At 39.3% G+C, this 16459-nt stretch overlaps 1 pseudogene; it reads left to right on the forward strand.

Moving 5' to 3' along the window:
- Positions 1 to 10393, forward strand: part of LOC103197166 — a 17402-nt pseudogene extending 7009 nt beyond the window's left edge.
- Positions 10394 to 16459: the final 6066 nt, after the last annotated feature.

A 16459-nucleotide genomic window follows, 5' to 3' on the forward strand; every position in this document is an offset into this window, starting at 1 on the left:
TACTGGAATAGATACTTATTCTGGATATGGATTCACTTTTCCTGCACGCAATGCTTCTGCTAAAACTACCATCCGTGGACTTACAGAATGCCTTATCCACCGTCATGGCATCCCACACAGCATTGCTTCAGATCAAGGGACTCATTTCACAGCACATGAAGTGCGGCAGTGGGCTTATGCTCATGGTATTTCTCGGAACTGGAGGCTCAGATGGGGAGGATTTAGGGCTAGGAGAGTATGGCTTTGTTCCAAGCAGCTTGTTTCCAAGGGCAAAGTTCTTTTTCTCCTCACTCAGTGAATTGCTAATTCTTCCAACCTATACTTACTGCTTACCTCTCAGGTAGCAAAAAGAGTCATGAGTGATGGCAACAGGTTTTTTCATAAAAAAAAAAAAAAAATTTTTAATGGTGCAGTGCTTAAGCGCTTGGCTGCTAACTGCAAGGTCATCAGTTTGAACCCACCAGATACTATGTGGAATAAAGATGTGGCAGTCTGCTTCTGTAAAGATTACAACCTTAGAAACCCTATGGGGCAGTTTTATTGTCTGCCATATGGTTGCTATGAGTCACAATCTACTAGACGGCAAATGGGTTTAGTTTTTGATTAGGTGGTAAACTTGCCTTCCCAAAGGTGTACTTGAAGGCAGAAACCAGGGATCCCATTTTCTTGTGTTTCTTTTTTCCCATGTAACAAGCTCACATGTATGGCTACCAAGGCTGTGGGACTGTGTGCTTCCCCACGACCAAAACCTTACGTATGGGTGTGAAATTTTCATGCTGCAATGACAAGGATTTCTGTAACAGTTTTTCAAGGGCTGCCCCTCCATCCTGAGCCCTGTAGTTCAACCTTTCTCTGTTCTCATATGTAAGCTTCAAAGGGTTTTCTTTCCCCTTCATTGTCTAAGCCCTGAAACCAGCTCCGATCAGCTGTAAGTGTTCAAGTTTCAACAGCTCAACCCATAACATAGATGCTTTCTCTTTTCCACCAGCCATGGTACTCTGCCATATCTTAGATTCTAGTTTCCTTCCTTTCCTTAATTCTTTCCTTCTCCCTCTTCCCTTTCTTCCTCTCTTCATTCCTTCTTTTCTTCAACAAATATTTCCTGACTATTGCTGCTGCTCTTATATGCCACTGATATAAGCTTAACAATGGCACCACAAGGGTTCCTTTTTCTGATTGGTAAGGACTGTGAAGAGACTTAATATACAGTAGTGAATAAGACAGACAAGATTCCTGCTCTCAACTCACCTTCAGTTTAGTGCTGCTTTTCTGCCAGGCTGGCCAGGTTTGCTCTGGTTCCGGAACTTGCTTTCCTCTTGTTCATAGAACTTATGACTAGAAAAGGCCTCCTTCACTACTTCGACTCGTGCACACACTCTATGTCTCATACAAAGTTCCTCAATCTTTTGCCCCTTTGCACACTTTAACTATCTTCCTAATAAATGCCTTGGATTTTGAAGTTGGTGTCATTTGGAATATTTGTTTTATTTACTTGAGAAAATGCATGTTTAATGTAGAAAAAGTACAAAATCAGCAAAATAAGCAAAAGTAGACATCCCTAACAATGATATCATGCCAATTTTCATAAAAATATTCAAATCGTCTTCTTGATAGCTTAAAAAAATGCATGAAAAAATATATGATAAGTATTTGATTGGGATTAATGCTATAAATTTCCTTAAAACACTGTTTTATCAGCATCCCACAAATTTTGATATATTATGTGTTTATTTTTGCTTACTTAAATTTTTTTTTCTGTTTTTCCCTTTGACTTACCCTTTCAGTTAGAAGTGTGTTGGTTAATTTATCAGTAATTGGAGTTTCCCAGTTATATTTCTGTCATTGATTGCTAGTATAATTTCATTGTAGTCAGAAAACATTGTATGATTTATCTTAAATTTGTTGAAGCTTATTGTATGGACCACCAAGATAGTCTATCATGAATGTCCTATGTGACCTTGAAAGGAACATATATTCTACTAAAGTGTGTATTCTAAAACTCATTTAGAACTAGTTGTTTGACAAGTGTATTCAGCTATTTGAACCACTGTCTCCTGATTGCAGACCCATATATCCAAACATACACCTAAATAATAGCCTTAACCCTACTCCTCTAGGTGAAGGGAGGTATATTCTTTGAGGAAATTAAACCAGAAAAGACTGGGGCAGTAAGCAGTAGGTACAGGGTTAGGGAGTAGAGATGAAGTATGTGTCAGACTAAAAACTGGAGTATTAAGTAAAGTAAATGCTGAGAACTCCAGTTCTCTTCTTTCAGCTTCCAGAATGCTGGTAGTCAGGCTTTGCCAACCTCTCCCTAACTAGGCAAGAGATCACAAGCTCCTTCCCTGGAAAATTTGAATGGCTCTAGAAAAAGACCTACAGATTTTGATGTCTGGGTAAACCAAGGAAAGAGTTGTTGGCCTATTGGGCCCCTATTATCTAAAGAGAAGCTTCACAAAGAAGAGTTTTTGTTTGTTTGTTTGTTTTAAAAAGCCAAGGGCATTTGGAAGCAATCAGTCCTAGGACATGATGGCCCTTGACACCAGAACTAGATGGTGCCTGGCTACCAATGCCAATTACTCAGGAAAGGATCAAATCTGGAGATCCTGGATAGAGTGGGAGGAAAAACGTGTGTTCTTGTTACCTAGTGCTGCTCTGACAGGAATATAGCACAAACGGGATGGCCTTAACAAACAGGAGTGTATTCTCTTACAGTTTGGAAGCTTTAACAAGTTCAAAGTGCCAGCCTCTAGGGGCTGGGTGAAAGCCCCTCAATCTTGGGCTTCAGCTCTGCCTCTTGCTCCCAGCCCACTGATGCTAGAGGCATCTCTTCACTCAGGCAGCTGCTGGCTGTTGAGGCTAAGAAGCCTAAGGTCAACAAATTAAATGGCACAGTCTCCATATTACCAAACCACATGGCAGGCCATTAATTCAAGTCCATTGTAAGTTTCAAGGTCAGCAGAGCATGGCAAGCTGCTGAACAATGACATGGCTACATGCAGGGTCCAAATGTGCCATAAACTAGAGACCATTCCCCAAGGCTTCTGCTTATATACAGGAAGCAGACCTTATTCCCTAAGGCGGCTACTCAGCTACTCACAGTAGATTCCACCATGGAGTTGATTACCAGTCTCATCATGGGGAATACTACATCCAGCTTCCCAGTCATTCAACCAGGCCCAGCCAAGTTGAAACACAGACTGAAGTACCACAATGTGGAACGAAATCCAAAAACTCAATCATGATCAGAATTACTGGTCGGATGGAGTCTGGTGAGACCCCCAGTGCTATGGCCCTGGAATATATTCTGCACCTACAATAAAACGCACCCCCAGGGGCTGACTCTCAGCCCAATGGTTAACAAGATGTCATGCAGACTACTAAGCCCAGGATGACACACCCACATACTCTATGGTAACACATCCCTTAGAGCAATAGACCACAGGGCACCAGAGGACCAACATTCAAATTGAGGAAATGCAGGACAAACAGGAGTGCATAAATATGAGGGGCACAAGGGGAAGGTTACAGGGTAGAGAGGGGAGGAGACTGGGTTAGGGTTGGACATGGTAAATGGGGAGTGAAACTAAATGTACATGTAACATTGAATGTAAAACAAGCTCTTAAAATAAAAAATAATAATAAAAAGAAATGATAGTAAAAATGTCATTGTCTTCAATGGCAGCCCTGGATTCTGGAATCAATTGATTAATATCTTCAACATTTTCAGGGAGTCTTTCAGGTTTTAAGATGACAGAGGAAAGGTATTTCTGTCCTCCTTCCCTCAGAAACTCAAACACAATGAGAGACAAGAATATATGCTTTACCTTGGAGGAAACAATGTACCTGTAAAACCACAGTACAACATACAACACACGGACAACCAAAGAAGAAGTGAAATATGACTGACAGAGCAGGGGATGGGGAAATGTAAGGGTCTGCGGAGGGAGTACCAGAAGCTGACTGCAGAGAGCCTTATGAATTGAAGACACCATGGACTGCAAAGTTAGGATATGGGTTGGGCCTAAAAACAGGGTGGAAGTTGGTAAGGAGTATTTATGTCCCATTCTCCACCAGCCACTCCTCAGAAGGAAGGTTGGGCAATCTACTTCCATAGTGACACTGCCTTGGAAACCCAAGGAGGGGTCGCTATGAGTCAGGTTCAACTCGATGGCAGTGAGTCATGTTATGAGATGCTTTGCAGATTCATATTGTTCTTTATTATTGCTTAGTATTCCATTGTGTGTATGTACCATAATTTGTTGATCCATTCCTCAATTGATGGGCATTTAGCTTGTTTCCATCTTTTTGCTACCGTAAATAGTGCTGTGATGAACATAAGTGTGCATATATCTGTGTCACAGCTCTTATTTCTCTAGCAATCCTATACCTTGTCATGGGATTGCTGGATCATATGGTATTTCTACTTCCAGCTTTTTAAGGAAGTGCAATACTGTTTTCCACAGTGGTTGCATCATTTTACAGTCCCAAGAGCAGTGTATGAGGGTTCTAGTCTCTTCACACCCTGGCCAACATTTGTTGTTTTTTGTTTCTTTGAACTTTGCTATTATGTTGGGGTGGGATGATATCTTATTGTTGTTCTGATTTGCATCTCTTTAATGGCTAATAATCCACAAGTATTTCTTCATGTGTTGGTTAGCTGCCTACATGCTTTCCTTGTAGAAGAGTCTGTCCATAACCTGTGCCCATTTTTTAATAGGATTATTGGTCTTTTTGCTGTTAGGTTGTTGAGGTTTTCTATACATTTTAAAGATTAGCCCCTTGTCTGATATGTGGTTACAAAAATTTTTGCCTAGTTTGTGGGTTCTTTTGGTGAAATCTTTAAATGTACGTAAGTGTCTAATTTTTAGGAGGTCCTAATCACGCATTTGACTGCTAACCAGAAGGCTGGAGGTTCAAACCCACTAATCACTCCTCAGAAGGAAAGTTGGGCAATCTACTTCTGTAGTGATACTGCCTCGGAAACCCAAGGAGGGGTCACTATGCGTTGGATCTGACTTGACGGCAGTGCATTGTATTGTTGTCATCTAATTTGACTTTCAGTGCTTGTGCATTTTCAGTTATATTTGACGGTGCATTTATACCTGAATTAAGGCCCCTAAATTTCCCCTTATGTTTCCTTTGTGGTCTTTGTGGTTTTAAGTTTTACATTCAGGTCTTTGATCCAATTTGAGTTTGTTTTTGTATATGGTCTGAAATATGGGTCCTGTTTCATTTTCCTGCTGGCTATCAAGACTGACAAATCCAAGACTGGCTGCTAAAATGGCAGACTGTTGGCTCACAGGCTGTGAAGGTAACAATCCCAAGATTGGTAGGCAACACGGCAGGCCACTGGTTCAAGTCCAGGAACTGAAGATAATATATGAGTGAAATGCAAGATCCATTCCATATAGGTGGGGGTGATGTGAATTGCTCCAAACAATTAGACTGCTTTGAAGTCTATATAAGAAAAAGTAAGACCTTTAAGTTCCCCTTTTCTTCTGAGTTCACACCCATATATCCAAATACCAGCTACCTTCATTTCATACATCTAGGTACCAAGCCCACCCTTATTCCTTAGAAGAACCAAACCAAACCAAACTCACTGCCATTGAGTTAATTCCAATTCAGCAATCCCCATTGGGTTTCCAAGGTTGTAAATCTTAATGGAAGCAGACTGCCTCATCTTTCTTCCACGGAGCAGCTAGTGAGTTTGAATCATCAGCTTTTTGGTGAGCAGCCAAATGCCTTAACTACTACAACTCTAGAGATCCTTCTCTTAGGAGAAGAGAGGTACATTGTTTGGCAAAATTAAACCAGAGTGGCTTGGGGCAGGGAACTGTGGATACAGGGTTAGGTAGTAGAGATGAGGCAGGCGTTAGATTGAAACCTGGAGGATTAAGTAAAAGTTCAAATGCTGAATGATGAGACCTCCAGTTTCAATCTCTTTTTCAGTTTCAGAATGCTGATAGTCAGACTCTGTCAATCCCTCCCTAAGTAGGCAAGAGATCAGAAGATCCTTCTCTGGAAAAGTTGAATGTTTCTGGAAAAAACCTACAGATTTTGATGTTTGGGTAAAGGTGTTGTACAGGTGTTGTCCACTTTGTTCCCATGACGTAAACTGAAGCTTCACTTACTAATGACTTCCTTTTCCCGCTTGCTCATGCACACAGGGTTTACAATATCTTATTAGAGTCTTTATCTGATATGTGAACTAAGAGGCAGGGTCACCAGACATTTTAGGAAAACCTCCAACATAATAGTCAGAAGCCATAACAAACAGGAAGAAGTATCCTAGAAGTAATACAGACATATACGGAACAGATGAAAAACTTTATATATGATATTCTTAGTGATACAATTTCCAACAACTGGGGATAAAAAGAAAATCCAAAGAATTAACAAAAAGAAAAAGAGTATCTATAGAAAGGATCAGCAAAGAAAAATGGCATTGAAATTCTCAAGAACAACATGGAGAGTAGAGGAAACTAGAGAATGATAATAAACAAAAAAACCTGAGTGAAAATTATTTTCAACCTATAATGTTTTTACTCAGTTTAATTTGAGAAAAGAATAAACATCTTTTCAGAAAACCAATGTCTCAATAAAACAAGTATTTCCCATATCAGAAAAGTTATCTTATACAAATCATGAAATACCAAACTACATTGGCTTAAAGAAATAGGGGTTTGTTTTTTCACATAAGAAATCTGGCAATAGGTAGTTGTTGATACCTGGTCAGACACTTGAATATTATTATGTATGCTTTCTGTATAATTTCTAATCATATCTGATTCTATAATGTTCTTATATATGTATGTCACTATTATGTATACTACTATAATACTTTTTACACTGTTATGACCCTGTTTTTTAACACCTCTATATAAGTTACCTTCAGAAGGCTGGCGGTTCAAACCCACCAGCCACTCCTCGGAAGGAAGGTTGGGCAATCCTACTTCCGTAGTGATACTGCCTCGGAAACCCAAGGAGGGGTCGCTATGAGTCGGGGCCGACTCAATGGCACACAGCAACAACAAAAACTCTTTGATCAGATAAAATCCTCTAGGACAAGTATCAAACTCAAGTGTCTGAAATTATTTTGCTCTTTCCTTTACTCTTGTTGTTCGCAGTCATAACCTATCTATCCAAATCCAAGCATCACATCCATATTCAGGGTGGAAGCTGTTTATGAAGCACACTGAGAATCAAATGCAAGATCTCCCTCTTGAGGCTCCCACATGGAAACTGAGAATTCTACTCCTACTCTGCCTCCTGCTTCTATTGTTGTAGGAAGACAAGGTCCTAACTTCCTATCATGAAGAGCCAATGATCACAACAGGTTGAAGAGAGAAAGCAAAAGATTTATTGTGTATGGATACCCAAGGAAACAGTGAGAATTGTTTCTCCAAAGTGTCTGTCTCCCCCAGCTGGGGAATGCTTAGGGTTTTTAGAGGGAATTGGGCTGAGGAGGTAGGAGGATTTGATGAATCCTGATAGTGTTTTTCTTGTTATTGAAGCAAGTTGCTGTTGCTTGGTGACCTCTTTGTTCTTCTGGTCAGCGATAAAAACCATTGTTGGTCAGAAGTGTCCTTCAGGTTCCCTACACCTGCCTAGGAAGATTAACTCTACAAAGGGGAAGAGTATGGACATGGTCATCCTCAGGCCTTTCAGTCTGCTAGGGATATCTCAGTTTTCTTCTTTATCTTGGTTGTTCCAAGGCTCATTGTCTCCTTTCTTAGGGTCATTTTGGTATAAGCTATGGTTCTCAGCTGAAAGAAAGAGGTATGCTTCAAAGAATACATAATTTGGAATAGTAAATCTAAAAACTCAGTGCCTGTGGAAAAAGTCTGGCTATACTATTTACTTGAAAGGAAATGATAAGGGAAGGGAAAGCAGCGAGTCAGCCACTAAGATTAAAGTCTCCTTTCATCATGCCTGTTAGCCTGTGAAGGTTTTGCAGTTTTCAGGAGTGGCCCCTTTAGCCTTTCATTTCAGCCTTCCTCACTGTCATGCCTGGCATTATGCTATATTTCAATTTTTTCATTTGTTTCTCATCTGTATCATCAGGTTGTATATGTGTCCTTTATTATGTCAAAATAATTAAAGCACTAAGAAGTTAAAGCATTAGGGTTTTAGTTAATCTATGTACGTACATGGAGACCTCTCTATTCAGAAACACAAACCCAAAAACCAAACCCACTGCTGTTGAATCAGTCCTGACTCCTAGCGACTCTATAGGGCAGAGAAGAACTGCCCCATGGGGTTTCCAAGGCTGCAAATCTTTATAGAAGCAGAGTGCCTCTTCTTTCTTCCTTAGAGGCTGGTGGGTTCAAGCTGCCCATGGCTGCCAACCATTTGGTTAGCAACCGAACGCTTTAACCATTACATCACCAGATCTCCTTTTAGAAACACAGGGAGACTCAATGTAGGCTAGTTACTGTGAGTTTTTTAAGGAGAAAAGAGAGGAAAAACAAATAACCTAAAAGGGGTCATTTTATTAGCACGGCTGGTTTGTACTGTGTGCTCCCTGCTCTTCTGGGGATCCCTGGTGAGAGAGTGGTTAAGCATTAAGCTGCCGGTAGAAAGGCTGGAGTTTAGAACCCACCAGATGCTCTGCAGGAGAGAGATTTAGCAGTCTGTTTCTGTAAAGATTAGAGCCTTGGAAACCTTGTGGGACTGTTATACTCTGTCCTATAGGATTGCTATGAGTTGGCATCAGCTCAATGGCAACAGGTTCTCTGGTCTTCCTGAGGTTAGTGGATATTGGCCACCAAGCGGTCCTTGTTGTTTGGCCACCGTCTATTTTCAGGTGTTGTTTGGAGGTTTCGTATCATAAAGATGCCACAGCTACTCAAGAAATTCCAAGGATTATTTCTCAGGAAAAAGAATAAAGGCCAAAATACTTTGGGAAAAGTTACATTCTTTACATAAGATAAACTTCAAGCAAGTTTGTAGTTAACAGATGTCATGTCACAAAAAAAGGGATTTGCATAATTTTATAGTCACTGTGTCTCTTATTCCTGTTTATGTTTTCTTTGGTCAGTGACCTTTGTGACTCTTCATATGTATTCAGAGAAATCTATAAATTTCTTTGGTCCTCATTTTTCCCCTTTAATAGTTCCCAAGGCCTGGAATATATTAGGTTTTCAATCAATAATTGGATAGATAGTGAATGTTGGTCTACCCTGTATTGTGTAATAACTGTGATGAAAAAATGGAAGGAGTGAAAGGGGAATGTGTAAGAGAAGTGAATCTACCTCTACTCTACTGCTAAGTCAGTAGATAATATCTAAAATAGATGTTTCAGAAATAGCAATGTAAGCTTCTTACTTCATGGAGGTAAATCCCAGAAGAAAGACCTAAAATATTTGAGAATGGCTGCAGGGGAAAGATATGAGGACTGCCAAGTTTCTTTTTTTATGTCCTCTCATTCCTAATTCTGTCTGATGTCAATCTTTCTAAATAGTATGATTTCACCAAGGATAATTTAGGTCTTCATTGGTATTTTAGAGACATTCTGACATTGGAAACTGGCTCATTTAAGTGGTTCAGTATAAATCTTGCACTCAAAACTCTCACTGACATCAAGTAGGAGCCGACTTATAGCAATCCCTCCTTGGGTTTCCGAGACGGTATCACTATGGAAGTAGATTGCCCAATCTTCCTTCCAAGGAGTGGCTGGTGGGTTTGAACCACCAGCCTTCTGGTTAGCAGTCAAATGCCTTAGGTACTACGCCACCAGAGCTCCTAATCTTGCACTACTCAAAGATAATTATTTTGATTAATAATAATAATTCTTCCAAGAAACAGAATAAGCCCTCCTCCAAGGACTGCTCCTGGGTCTGGTGGTTACCCCAGATCTCCAGCAGTACCGGTAAAATTCTACCTGCTGCCTGCTCCCCTGATAGCTTCCCAGACCATAGCCCAAATTGAGTGCATTTTCATTGCCATCAAGCCAGATGGTGTGCAGCATGGCCTGGTGGGTGACATCATCAAACAATGTCTTTTACTAGAAAGGATTCTTCCTTGTGGCATGAAGTTCACTTAGGCCTCTGAGGAACACCTAAAGCAGTACTACATTGACTGGAAGACTGCCCATTCTTCCAGAGGCTGGTGAAGTATGTGAACTTGAGAACAACTGTGGTCATAGTCTGGGGGTGGAGATGCTAAATGTGGTGAAGACAGATGGAGTAATGCTTGGGGAGACTAGTCCAATGGATTCTAAACCAGGTACCATTCATGGAGACTCTGTATTCAAGTTGGCAGGAACATCATTAATGGCAGAGATATACCATTAAAAAAAATTTTTGAGAATGAAATAAATCTGTGATTCAAGAGGGATGAATGGATTGACTACAAGTCTTGTGCCTACGACTGGATCTATGAATAAGAGGTGGATAAAGCAGCAATCTCCCCCCCTTTGGCACTGCTTGATGTGGCCCTATTCAAAGCTATTCATTCTACAAACTTGGAAAGAATAGCATTATGGATTCTTTACTAAAGCACATTTACCAATAAAGTCTTTGGAACCTAGAAGTAAATAAAAGGCAGAATGATTCCAAAACTGTCTCTCTAGAAAATTCTCTTAAGCATACAGAAAACAGGGATAAAACTCTAACTGGAAGAGGAATAATTGTTAGTCTTTCACTTCCATATCTGTTTGTATACATATTATGTGTGTACATGTCATATTTTTGACCTCCAGTTGGTATTATCAGAATAGACTACATTATTCTTTCAAGGAACTTTTTTTTTCATTGACTTAGAGATAGAGAAGCACTTATATCATGTGAATAGTCCTAACATTCCCAGAAATTAATGAAAGTGAATTTGTTCAAACAAAAATTTATTTCAACAATTCTGTTTTGTAGTGTAACAACTTTTACACTGTTTCCAAAATATTTTTGGTAAATTAAAACCTGGAATGTAGGCTAGGTTAGGCAAGGTATACAAGATGGGTTCTATGAAAAGAAACAGAGAATAATCAGGGCTGACTCGACGGCACACAACAACAACAACAACAAAAAGAATAGACTAGTTATTATAGAATGAAAAATAGTAAAGTGTAGGATAAATAAATAAAAATGTAAAGTGTAGATAAATAAATTTTATGGATATGAAAAGTTGTAGAAGTTTTGTGGAAAAGGAATGTTAGTGCTTGTAGTCAAATCCAACATATAATAAGATTGTTAAGTAGTAATAGCATGCAAAGGTAGAATTTTATTTTCTGTCAAAATTTTAAAAAAATCTTTAGTAATAAGGTTGATTTTAATAAAAGGCTGTAAAAATATGTTTTATCTTCTGCATAATCTGCCTGAAAGGCAAAGATTCTGTGTTTTATGAGAATGCGTTGCTGATCTTATGTTGATCTCCATTGTTCAAGAAAAAACAAGTCACCATACTTATGAAATAGCTAAGTTTTTTTTTTAACACACGTTACTTCCTACAATTACTTTTAAATTCTTTATATTGTCACTTTGATTAAGTAGACATCAAAATACCGTATTGTTTCTCAGTGATCTGTGATCCTATTTAACCAAAATTTAAAACCTCCTAAAATCTAATTCTAAATGATATCTATATACTTAAATTTTTTCTTTTGGGATTTCCCATGACACACTTTGAAATGTCTCAAAGATTTTTCCCAATGTGTAAATACAGAAGTACCATAAATAATTAGATTTATTAGATATGTTATGAGTCACAGGAGAAAGTGTTTTGAAATCAGAAGAGATATCTTAAGGATATTTTGGCACTTCAGGATAGGAACTCACCTAAATCTGTGGGTACTGCATGTGAAATCCAGTGGCAAGTTCTTGGCTTGGCTTCTTATCCTTGAAAACCAAAAAAACCAAACTCACTAATGAGCCGCTCTCCCCCAGGTTTATGCACACAGGGTTTATAATGGCTTATTGGAGTCTTTATCTGAGATGTGAAAACAGGGTCAAGGTCACCAGATATTTTAGGAAAGCCTCCAACACGAAAGACAGACACCAAAACAAACAGGAAGAAGTATCCTAGAGGTAATAGAGACAATAAACGAAAAAATCTTTATATGTGATATTCTTAGTGATACAATTTCCACCTATCGGGGATAAAAAGAAGATCCAAAGAATTTACACAGAGGGAAAGTGTATGTATAGAAAGGATCAGCAACAAATAATAGCTGAACTAGAGTATTCTGTAGACAAGAGGCTAAGAAGGCTGAGAAGTCTCCCAGGTAACACTAGATCAAAGCCTTTATTGTGCACATGTACGTACACACTATGCACACACCAAAACAAAAACAAACAAATGAACAAAAATTTCTCAAAAGCCAACATCTCAATAAAACAAGTATTTCCTGTATCAGAAGTGTTATATTCTACAAATCATGAAATACCAAACTACAGTGGCTTAAAGAATAATGGTTTGTTTTCTCATATAATAAGAAGTTTAGTAGTAGGTGGTTGTTGATACCAGGTCAGAGACTTAATTATTGTTACGAATGCTTTCCATATGTTCTCAGATCACATATGATTCTATTATGTTCTTTTACACATAAATATAAGTCACTATTATGCATGCTTCTATAATGCTTTTTTAAATTGTTGTGATGCTTTTTTTTTAACAGCTCTGTATAAATCACAATGTGGATTTAGAAATAGAGACTTTCTGAGCCTGAAAATATAAAAGTGTGTACTTTTATAATTCTCTTTAATTATTTACTGTAAATCATTAAAATTTTGTTCCAATCTCACAGATAGTTAATAGAAATATGTGAAGTATGTTATAAATAATTTTCTTAAGGTGGACTGTGCACCTACACTCTGGGATAACAAAGAGTGAGGTTAATCAAATCTCTGTAAATTGGCCTTGAAACATAAATAAGTCACTGAACAATTCCTATAATTTTCAGCTTAGAAATTTGGCCTTGAAACACATGTAGCAAACAAAACAGAAATACTATACAACAACACCTTACCTGGCAACAAAGCATCCCAATCTTGGTTAAGCATGACAGCACCTAACCTTTATCTTATGAAGGAATAGTATATAATCAAAAGATTTCTGTTCACTTGCTGAAGGGGAAGACAGGGCAAAAGTTCTCGCTGAAGACTGAGAGCCTGCTGAGATACCTGCTGCCACAACTGACCTTATAACGGGCAGAGACTTCCTCTGCATTGGCGAGGTGGTCTCCCTCAGAGACTAATCATGAAAGGCCTAAACATGTGGACTTTGATCATTAAACTAACACTGTAATACTTAATTCTGATTCTCCAGGGCTAAATGCATGTCTTGAAGCTTTACTTGGGTGCCTTGCTGTGACTACCTTGCAATAGACTGAACGAGTTTAGGCATGACAAACCTGAGCATTTCTTTATTTAGGCTTCAGATAAAATTTTCCAAGACAAATGTCACATGCAAATGACAGACATTGTTTTGTCCTTTCCTTATTCTTGTTGTTCACAGTTACAAGGTCACTGCCCAAGTGTAAACATCATATCCATATTCAACATGAGTGTATTAGCTGGATTTCAAACACAGACTCCCTCCTGGGTCTCCCTCATGGAAGCTGAAGTGTCTACTGCTGGACTCCCTCTGCTTCCTGCTTCCATCCCCGCCTGAGGATTTGCTTGCTACATTTCAGTTTGTTTCTTTGTTTGTCACCTGCATGGTCAAGTTTTATCTATGTGTTCTTTGCTTTGTTCTGTCAAAATCATCAAAGCACAATGAAATTTAAGCATTTAGGGTTTATTTGAGCAGTTAATCTGTGTGCATACAGGGAGACGTCTCTGTTTAGAAATACAAGGAGACTCAATTTAGGCCCGTTATTGTGAGGTTTTTAAGGAGAAGAGTGAGGAAATATAGAATAGAAAGTAATCTAAAGGGCTACTATCAACAATGATTGATTTGAATCACACTCCCTGCCCTTCCAGGGGCCCTTCTGGCACACAGCGGCTAAATGCTCAGCCGCTAAGGTTGACAGTTGGAACCCAACAGCAGCTCCATGATAGAAAGATGTAGCAGTCTCCTTCCTTTATTTTTGGAAACGAAGATTTCCAAACCAAATGCACTGCCTTCAAGTTGAATCCAACTCAGCGGCCCTTCAAGACAGAATATAAGTGTTCCATAGGGTTTCCAAGACCGTAAATCTTTATAGATGTCTACTATCTCATCTTTCTCCTGTGGAGTGGCTGGTGGGTTTAAACCACTGACCTTTTGGTTACCAGCCGAATGCTTCAACCACAGCATCACCAGAGCTCCTTCCACAAAGTTTACAGCCTTGGAAACCCTATAGGACAGTTATACTCTGCCCATAGGGTTGTTATGAGTTGACATCAGCTCAAGGGCAACAGGTTCCCTTTCCTTCCTAAGGTTAGTGGATATTGGCCACTAGTTGGTGCTTGTGGTCTGGTCACCTTCTATTCATTTGCACAATTCCTCAGGTGTTGTTTGGAGGTTCAAATCATAAAAGTACTTCAACTACTCAAGAATTCCAAGGAGTATTTCTCAGGAAAAAGAAAAAAGACCAAATTATATTGGCTAAAGTTACATTCTTTGCACAAAATAAACTTTAAGTGAGTGGTTAACAGATGTCATGTCACAAAAAAGGAATTTACAATTTTATAGTCACTTTCTCTCCACCGTGTCTCTTATTCTTGTATATGTTTTCTTTGGTCAGTGACATTTGTGAATTTTCTTATGTATTCAGAGCAATCTGTTGGTTTCTCTGGTCCTTGCTTTTTCTCTTTAACAGTCCCCAGGGCCTGGAATATATTTGTTTGCCGTCAAGTCGGCCCTGACTCATAGCGACCCCTCCTTGGGTTTCCGAGGCAGTATCACTATGGAAGTAGGATTGTCCAACCTTCCTTCCGAGGAGTGGCTGGTGGGTTTGAACCGCCAGCCTTCTGGTGAGCAGTCAAGTGCTTTAAACACTATGCTATCAGAGCTCCTTGGAATATATTAGACTTCAATTAATATCTGCATGAATGAGTGAATATTGGTTTACCCTGTATTGTGTAATACCTATGATGAGAGAATGGAAGGAGCAGAAAGGGAATGTGTAAGAGAGGTGAATCCACCTCTATCCTACAGAAGGTAAGTCAATGGATAATGTTTAAAATGGATGTATCAAAAATAACAATGCAAGCTTCTTATTCATGGTGACAGCTCACAGAAGAAAGATCTAAAAGATCTAAAAAGGCTGGAGGGGAAAGATATGAGGAAGACTGCTAAGTTTCTTTTTATATGTTCTCTCATTCTTAATTCTGATTATTGTCTTTCTAAATGGTATAACTTCACCCAGGATAATTTGGTCTTCAGTGACAGCTTTGGAGACCTTTTGACATTGATGAACTGGTTCATTTAAAGGTCCATAAGATGACAAAAGGGGATCCTGCACTGCTCATAGAGAATGGGGTGCTTATCTTGATTGATAATAATGTGTCTTCAAAGAGCCAGAAGGAACTCTCCTCTGAGGACTGCTCCTGGGTTTGGTGGTCACTCCAGGTCTTTGTTCTGGTACCGCTAGCAGCACACCAGCTGTCCACTCTCTGGCCATTATGCAAGATGATGTGCAGCATGGCCTAGTAGGTGACATCACTAAGCAAGGGCTTTGAGTAGAAGGGATTCTGCCTTGTGGTCATGAATCAGGCCTCTGAGGAACATCCAAAGCGGTAATGCATTGACTTGAAAGACCATTCTCTCTGGGGCTGGTGAAATACATGAACTCAAGACCAACTGTGCCAGAGTCTGGGAGGGGCTGGTTGTGGTGAAGACAGGTTGAGTGATGCTTGGTGAGGCCAATCCAATAGATTCTAAGCCAGACACCATTCATGGAGACTACTGTATTCAAGTTGGCAGGAACATCATTTATGGCAGGGATTCAGTAAACAGTGCTGGGAAATAAATCAATTTAGGTTTAAGCAAGATGAATGGATTGACTGCAAGTCTTGTGCCTATGACAGGATCTATGAACAAGAGGTGGACAAAACATCAATCTCCTCCCCTTGGGCACTGCTTGATGTGGCCCAAAGAAAGTTCTTCATTTCACAGACATGGAAACAATGGTATTAACAATTATTTTCTAATGTACATTTACCAATAACGCCTTTGGAAACTGGATAAATAAATAAATAAAAGACATGTGATTCCAAAATTGCATCTCTAAAAGATTCCTTAAAGTACAGAAAAGACAAGGATAAACTCTTATTGGAAGAGGAGTAGAAGGAGAGTAGGAGCTCTGTTGGTGTAGTGGTTAAGGCATTTGCCTGCTAACCAAAAAGTCAGTGATCCAAACTCATCAGCTGCTTTGCAGAAGAAAGATGAGGCTGTCTGCTTCCATAAAGATTTATAGCCTTGGAAACCCAGTGGGGGTTGCTATGAGTAGGAATCCACTCATTGGTAGTGAGTTTAATATTTTTTGGTTTGGAAGAGCCTTTTGCTCACATATCTGTATGTAAGTATGGTATGT

Source organism: Orycteropus afer, unplaced genomic scaffold (genome assembly GCF_000298275.1).
Source record: "Orycteropus afer afer isolate SDZICR_OR568_19922 unplaced genomic scaffold, OryAfe1.0 scaffold00074, whole genome shotgun sequence".
NCBI classification, from domain to species: Eukaryota; Metazoa; Chordata; class Mammalia; order Tubulidentata; family Orycteropodidae; genus Orycteropus; species Orycteropus afer.